General features: G+C 32.4%; 1 protein-coding gene across 2 annotated transcripts in view; it reads left to right on the top strand.

The window, feature by feature from the left end:
* The first annotated feature begins 2521 nt into the window (after nt 1-2521).
* The window catches only part of si:dkey-240h12.4, a 41801-nt gene continuing 38322 nt past the window's right edge, over nt 2522-6000 (top strand). Inside the window, exon 1 of one of the 2 annotated variants that reach the window (XM_087295500.1) lies at nt 2522-2614. The gene's annotated coding sequence lies outside the window, so the exon portion shown is untranslated. Of the gene's footprint in view, nt 2615-2819; nt 3026-6000 lie in introns of those variants that run through there. The other variant, XM_087295501.1, reaches the window with a different exon arrangement.

Genomic DNA, 6000 nt, shown 5'->3' with positions numbered 1-6000 from the left:
ATATTTATATTACGGTAGGCTAGAATTTGCTATAGCTTAACTTAAAATGGTAACCCTTTACAATAACAATAAATTAATGATGTACTAACATGTAAACTAAACATTACTTTGTTACGAACTAATGATAAGTCAATGCATGCAGTAATCATGAACTTTAACTACAACAAGAGTCACGTGAGTTCATGTCTGAATAACGACTACCTTAATTACTTGTTAGTACATGCTAATACCACATTATGCGCAGTTTAACCATCATGAACTCATAATACATTAATGTATAATTATAGCATGACTTTACTTGAAGGGGACATCATCGTTAACTCATTCTTAAAGGTCCAGTGATCCGCAACAAATGCTAACTAGCATAAATCTCTGAAACATAGTCCCACCCCTGCCGTTCACGCCTCTTGAAATACAAGCCTGTGCACCTTAAACATGACAGCAGAACCCTCACTTAGCGACTAGTGCTTGGCCGGCAGCATACAGGAATTACACTTATTACTAAGCCATACGTACATGCTATTTCAGAGTGAATATTGAGAGTAGCATGGTAAGTATTAAGAGAGCGTCACAGGTTGAACCAATGAACCAATGTGATGTGTATATAAAAGCAACTTCACCTCAGTAAAGCAGGCTAGGCGGAATAGCGCTATTTACTGATGTTTTGTTGCTAAACTAAATATAAATCTACATTATCGATGCTGTAAAGCAGGGTTGGGCAAACTTGATCCTGGCGGGCTGGTGTCTGCATAGTTTTGCTGCAACCCTGATCGAACACACCTGCCTGTAGCTTTAAAAAACAAGATTTCTTTACATTACCCAACTGTTTCTCTTTATAGGCAATTGCAGTTGAGTTATCAGCTATTCACGTCCATCTTCTGAAACCAATTCCAGTACATACTAGTAATTACTTCAACTTATTATTGTATTGTAACTTTTTACTATGTAATTTGTTCAGGCTGTACTAATTTTTTAGCTATTAAACAAAACCACCTGTTTATAGACAGTTTCTATAAACCAAATGCATGATTGACATTTGATTGACATTTGATCCAAATGCATGATTGACTAATCATTATTTAATTGTAATTCCTATATATGTTGTGTATATTAAAATCCTCCTTTGATATAATTAAAAAACATTTAAAAATCTGGATTATAGCGAATCAGACGTGTCATTATTCCGATTAGATTGAAATTAGCATGTTTTCATTTGTGCTTACATCTTAATGATCTGTTGTTTAAATGTGTCTCAACTATTTTTTTATCTCTATTACAAAATGTTGGTGTTTTAGTTTAACTAGTAAATATTCTTTTTAAAAATCTAAATAACCATGTCTGTTTTAGTACTTTTTAACTATGTTTGATTGGTTGTATAATTCTTGTATTGTTTTTTTAGGTTGTTCAGGGACAACAAATCAAAAATAGCCTTCGGGCTAACTCTGGTGCATTGGCAGAAATGCTAATAATTGTACACTGTCCCTGCCAAATAAACAAATAAATAAAATAAAATAAAATAAAGTTTCTAAAATGATTAGACTAGTATCTATCTATCTATCTATCTATCTATCTATCTATCTATCTATCTATCTATCTATCTATCTATCTATCTATCTATCTATCTATCTATCTATCTATCTATCTATCTATCTATCTATCTATCTATCTATCATCTATCTATCTATCTATCTATCTATCTATCTATCTGCCTGCCTGCCTGCCTGCCTGCCTGCCTGCCTGTCTGTCTGTCTGTCTGTCTAGCAGCATATATATATATATATATATATATATATATATATATATATATATATATATATATATATATATATATATATAATCAATTCCATAAATAACTTTTACTATACCCAGAACATTTTCATTAAACAAAGATTGTTAGATGACTAAAATGTTCTCCACGCACACTAAAAAATAAATGGTTCTTGGAACTGTTGACTCAAAGGTTATTTGGGAAACACCAATCATTCTTCTATTTACAATAAGATAATATTTACCAACATGAACAAACTATAAATTTATGCAATTAATCATCTTTATTAACATTAATAAAAATAAAACTGTTCATTGATAGTTCATATGATCTCACATTGCATGAAAAATGTTAACAGCTTTGATTAATAAATGTTGTACACATTGTTTAACATTGATGAAACCCAGTTGTAAAGTTTGCCTAGTATCACTGGGAAACCCCTCTTTTGTAACTCTTAAGAGTTTATTTTTAAGAAAAACTGATGACATATAAACAAATAAATCATTATTATTATTGTTTGATTGTTTACAATAAAATAAAATAAAATAAAATAAAATAAAATAAAATAAAATAAAATAAAATGAAATAAAATAAAATAAAATAAAATAAAATAAAATAAAATGAGCAGCACATCATCAGATCAGTAATAATAAAAAGCAGTAGGCAGGTTTTTAGATGTGTAGTAGTGGGATGGTGTTAAATCGGCTTGCCACACAGGGCACTGCACTACATGGTCAACAGCAGCGTTTCCTCATTTGAGTACGAGCGTCCGCAGCGAGCGGAGCTTCGGAGGAAACACCGACCGCAGATCAGACACGACGCGGCTTCATGACAGATCTATGCCAGGTATGTTACGTCACTCAAATTAACCGATTATTCAGTTTGTAGAGGGTTTGATAAGAAATAGACTGTCCTGTGTGAAAGCAAATAAACATGAATGTTGAACATGTCGCAGTGAATAACAGAAGTTATAGTGCTAAACCAAGGGTGTGTGGGTTATTTAATGTATTCTCACTGGTCGTGACAGACTACGTAGGTGCACGAGAGATTCACTCACAGCGGAATATTGAACAGACACGACGCGCGAGAATGAGACACGAACAAGTTTCCACACGCAGGTTTCGGTCTTTTTCTGCTCAGAGTTTACAGACGTATGTCGTGGTTAAACGTGTAAATTTTGCGTTGTTTTCTGGCTTTCCGTGTGGAAATTGTGTTTTTTTTTTGGTGTTCTCACACCAAGGCAGCATGACGAACAAGGTAAGAAGAGTTGCGACATTCACTTTCTCTCATTCTCATTCGCTATCAGCATTAGTTAAAATCCTTCTGCTTCAGTTTGAAACCATGCCATTTAAAAACTTGGTAACTTAGTTTTAAAACTAGTTTTCTGTCACTCATTTTATGTAGGCATAGACAGCATGTATAACATATGAACATATGAGAAAAGCACATCGTCCCAAACCAAGTTGAGATATTTTGGTGGTTATCTGGATCTAAGTTAAAAGGGTGAAGGGTCTGTCAGGAAACCACCCAGACCCTGAGGGAAAACAAGACCTGATTTTCCTCTGCATTTTTTGTTAAAAGACAAGAAAAGTTTATTTTGTTCCAACAACTTTGTTCCAATAATGCTGATTGCATTGCATGTTTAATCCTGTTATTATATCTTTTCCAAAAATCTGTGTACCAGATTTAACATGGCTCAAACAGCATTCACAGTATCTGCATCAGGTTGCACATATTCAGATTGTTGCTTAAATGAGATTTTAGACACTATGAGATTATTAAATTCATTAAAAAACAATAAAATCAAGAAATCTTGACAGTGGATTGGTTTACTTGTTAGCTAATAATTCTTTAATGAATTAAATTTACAAAAGTGTTTTATATGCAAAGAAAGCATATTGCGATTAGTGTCTGCTTTAATATTTTGATTTATCATATAATTGAATATTTTAATATTTTATGACAAGATATAAAAGTGAAAATATGGGAGAAACATTGCTCCATGATGCGCAACACATGTATGTGAAAATAAAACAGCTTATCTATTACTTATATACAATTGAAGACAAAATTATTAGCCCTCTTGTAAATTTGTCATTCTTTTATTTTATATTTCTCACATGCTGTTTAACAGAGATAAAAAAAAAACTCATTTTAAAATAGTTAATAGTTTTAATAATAACAGTTTTAATAACTAATTTCAATTGTATTTGCCGTGATGAATGTACATAATGTATTACTATATATACAGTTGAAGTCTATTATTAGCCCCCCTTTGATTTTTTTTTTTTTTTTTAAATGTTTCCCAAATTATGTTTAACAGAGCAAAGAAATTTTCACAGTATGTCTGATAATATTTTTTCTTCTGGAGAAAGTCTATTTGTTTTATTTTGGCCTGAATAAAAGCAGTTTTTATTTTTTTAAGCACCATTTTAATGTCAAAACTATTAACCCCTTTAAGCTATATATTTTTAGATAGTCTACAGAACAAACCATAGTTATACAGTAACTTGCCTAATTACCCTAACCTGCCTAGTTAACCTAATTAACCTAGTTAAACCTTTAAATGTCACTTTAAGCTGTATAGACATGTGTTGAAAGAGATCTTGTCGAATATTACTTACTGTCATCATGGCAAAGATAAAATAAATCAGTTATTAGAAATGAGTTATTAGAACAATTATGTTGAAAAAATTTCTCAGTTAAATGGAAATTGGGGGAAAAAAATAAACAAAGGGGCTAATAATGCAGGGGGATGAGTTGTCATCTTAAAGTCCAGTTTAAAGGGTTAACTTAGTTAGGGTTACTAGGCAAATTATTGGACAACAATTGTTTGTTCTGTTGTCAATTAAATTAATTTTCTTTATTCCAAACACTACGTCCAATTGTACAAAAGACAGACAAAACAATACAAACCACACAAAATACCCTAAAAAGACAGTTTTGCCTATATTTCATCAAAGGTGACTGAAACGCACTTCAGTAGGCCTAGAATTTATCAACAACATCAAAATTTTATTTTGAGAATTCTCCAATCGACAGACAAACTTATAGATCAAAATTCTCATCAAAGCAAAAAATGATCAAACTCTTAACTCAAAAAGTAATTCACTTGCACAACACCATCTCTGTTTTTAAAGAAGAATCCTCATACAGTCATTGTATGCATCCTGCAGCTCTCTTTTTTAAAATTATACCAAAAAGAAGCTGTGTATAAAGAACTGCAATAAGTTCAAAAGAGGTTTACCTTAACCTGCTCCGGACACAAATAAAACTTTCTCACCAGCATATTTGCTTGAGCATATAACTCTCAATGTTCCCTGTACATATCATTATCATCACTCATGTCTTCAGATTAATCAAATTAAATTCAATTAAAAAACAATGCTGCACTGAATGCCAATATAGTTTGTTTCATGTGCAAATTATGATTAAAAATGTAGTCTTATCAGTTTAAATTTAGCAAGACACTATATTACCATTGACATATTCGTATGATCTACTGCTGTGATGTCAATAATATTATCTAATTCTGTTACTTTTTTCTGGAATGTGTAGAGGATATTTTCCTTGTTCCCTTCTTTGCAGTATTTCCTCTTGTTTACCATGTTATTGCAGGGGAGAATCGGACGCACTGGGACTTTGATCTTAATCAAGGATGAGATCGTTATTTTGGTTGTTTATGGTAGCAGATTGGATCCTCTGCAGATCTTCAATGTTTCTTTGATCTTGTATAGAAAGGAAGAAAAGCATGCCTGTGCTCAAATTTCAGGATTTACACTCATCAAACCACAGGCTGTCAGTCACATTTTTGAGCTGAGTTTACACAATAAAGTAGCGTAACTTATGACATATACAACTGACATGCAACTTATGAGGAAAGAGAAGCCATAGTGTACAGTAAATGCGTAAGATATTTCACAATGCCATAATGATTTCATTCAAATACAATCTGCAACTAATTGTTCAGCATAGTTTTACAAGCGTCCTGTGTAATCTGAAGCAGCTGAATGACTGTTGTTCCAGTGAAGCTAAAGGGGAGTTTTTTATTTTGCAATGAGCACTATTGTTCTGCTCTGTGGCTGCTTTCCTGGTATGTTGCTGTAGGAAGCTGAAGTGAGATGGGTGGGGTTATTTTGGAAAAGAACTGTTGATTGATGCAGCTCTTCTATCTCTTTTCTTTCTAAGCACAATTGACATGCACTTTAAACAATGGGATGCTCTCTAAACAC

Source organism: Danio rerio, chromosome 19, assembly GCF_052040795.2.
Source record: "Danio rerio strain M-AB ecotype USA chromosome 19, GRCz13ab, whole genome shotgun sequence".
Lineage (NCBI taxonomy): Eukaryota > Metazoa > Chordata > Actinopteri > Cypriniformes > Danionidae > Danio > Danio rerio.
Note: the sequence above shows the minus strand (reverse complement) of the source record. Positions and strands in the feature narration are given on the sequence as shown.